Genomic DNA, 2,500 nt, shown 5'->3' with positions numbered 1-2,500 from the left:
AACTGCATTGTGGTGGAACGTCTCCAGTGAAGCTGTACAAGAAGATACTGATTGTTGTTGTTTTTTCTCAAGTAGTAGCCTTGGACAGCAGGGATTGATTCTTCAGTACTACCATATTCCACAAGGGAAAAGGGAGGCAAACTATTGGTAAAAGAGTTTGACACTCTAGCTTCATTTGAAGAAAAATAAAATATGAAACAAAAAACAATATGTCTAACTTCATTCCAGGAATTAACAGAATAGTGATTGATTTTTTTTTTAGGATATAAAGGATTGAGGTCCTTTTTAAGTGGCCAATTGACTTTAATGTATTGACGGGTAAACCATTCTTGAAACTACTGGACAGACCAAGATAAATTATTTTGTCTTGAGTCACTTAAAAGAATTTAAAAAACATGACATTGCCTAGTAATTATGCCAGTTGGTGTTGAGGTGGTTAGGTTATATGTGTTCATCATTGCATGTTTGTATCACTTGAATGTTGTACTTGATAAATTATAACGTAGTTGAAAATGCTGATATTGCCATCCCAGACAAAAGTTGGCTTGAAAGACAATCTTATTAGATGCTTGAGGACATTGCCAAAAGAACCCTACTGTTATCAAAGGTATCTTTTCGATCGAGTTCTCCCAAGATCCATTTCTTTTTGCTCGGCGAAAAGGCTGTCATTAGCACCGGCAGGGCCGACAATATTTCAGACAGCATTTGGGGCATCTCAAATGTGTTCAGAAGTAGGGAAATCAGATTAGGCTTTGACAAATCCTACTTTGCATCCATCAGTAGATATCTGCATAACAACAGATATTATTTTCATGCCACTCTCTCACGATGCTGACTGCATGCATGAGGTATTTGGTATGTTGAAAATGGGATTGGAAAAATAGCTGGATATTAACAAACCAGCCAAACTGAAAGATCGAATTCGGTACAATTTTTCTAATGAGACGTTATGCAACCTCAGCACAGACAATTTTGTGAATGTCCCAAGTTTTTCGGAAAGAGTGTTTAGTTCCCCTTTGTTCTATCATATACGGGAAGATATGAATAAGATATGCTAATTCCCGGCCATAATCAGCATTGTGAAAGACTGATTGGAGACATGAAGCGGTCCTGGGACATCAATACCCTTGTCTCTATATTAAATATACGGTAATTGCGGAAGAGATTGAAAGGAAATGTGGATAGGGTAATATAATATATGTGAAAAGTTGTTGCATGTTATAGATATTGCCAATAAAAGATACGTTTTTAATTTGTAATATACTTTCACAATGTGTTATATTATGCTTAATTATAGAAAAAATACTCTTAAAAGTTAAAATTATACTATACACGATTGAATAAATCAACATAATTTGAATACATCGTTTTTTTTTTTTAAGTAATTACTGCTAAAATGGACGAAGAAAATATAGAAAACGGGTAAGGAAGTTACTTTTACCCGAGACTAAACTAATTATTTAATCGTATTTTTAGTATCTTTGAGTAAAAAGTGCAATAGGTAAATATTGATAAAAACAAATAAAAATGGTATCACTAGTCAAGAAAAAATAAATGGAGCCTACTTCTGAACAGTCTCCGTGAATTTGAAGGATTTTTCAAAAATCACCAATTATTGAAATACCCTAATGTACATACACACACACACACACACACACACACACACACACACACACACACATATATATATATATATATATATATATATATATATATATATATATATATATATATATATATATACATATATGTACATACACACACACACACACACACACACCACACACATACACATATACATATGTATATATGCATGCACGTATGTATGCTAGGAACCTCAGATCTCAGACCCCCTTTAAAACTCATCCAAAAAGTGACAAATCGGTATCAACATCGTGGTCTTCTTGCGGAACATCAATGAAAAGGTCAGAATCATAAAAAGAAGAAAAAGAAAAAAGAAGAAAAAAGAAGAAGAAGAAGAAAAAAAAAAAGACTATAGCAACGTCAAGAGGGAAAAAAGTCTGGACATCAGAAAGCCAAACTTCCCAGCGCTGCGCTTTTCACTCTCAATTATAAATCTTTTGGGAATTTCATTATCTTCGCCGCACACATCCTGTTTGCTTTGTGTGTCTGAGGGCGGAGTGTATTTCCGAACGATCCCGGATATGGAATTCTTTGTTATGAAATGGCGTCTGCTTCTGCTGGAGAAGAACTTGGGGGGATTATGTAATCGCGCCTTTTCACTGTCTGTCTGTCTGTCTGTGGCTGTGGCTGGCTGGCTGTGGCTCTGGGTGGGTGTCCGGCTGGGTGTTTGTCTGTGGTTTTGGCTTCGTGTGTGTGTGATTTTTTTTTTTTTTTTTTTTGGGGGGGGCGTATGTGTGTCTGTGTTTGGGTTATGTGTGTTTATGTGTCTGTCTGTTTCATTGTATGTTTGTTTCTAGGTTTGACAATATGTTTTTTTTTTGGCTATATATATGCGTATGCATTTTTGTGATGTATG

At 35.3% G+C, this 2,500-nt stretch overlaps 1 protein-coding gene across 1 annotated transcript in view; it reads right to left on the bottom strand.

The window, feature by feature from the left end:
* Window positions 1-2,500, bottom strand: part of LOC122263161 (putative 3',5'-cyclic phosphodiesterase pde-5) — a gene marked incomplete in the record, with an annotated part of 103,598 nt that overhangs the window by 24,228 nt on the left and 76,870 nt on the right.

This window comes from Penaeus japonicus, unplaced genomic scaffold, assembly GCF_977035675.1.
Source record: "Penaeus japonicus unplaced genomic scaffold, GWHDUDI00000001_assembly GWHDUDI00000019, whole genome shotgun sequence".
NCBI lineage: Eukaryota > Metazoa > Arthropoda > Malacostraca > Decapoda > Penaeidae > Penaeus > Penaeus japonicus.
The sequence above is the reverse complement of the archived record's forward strand: the minus strand, read 5'-3'. Positions and strand labels throughout refer to the sequence as shown.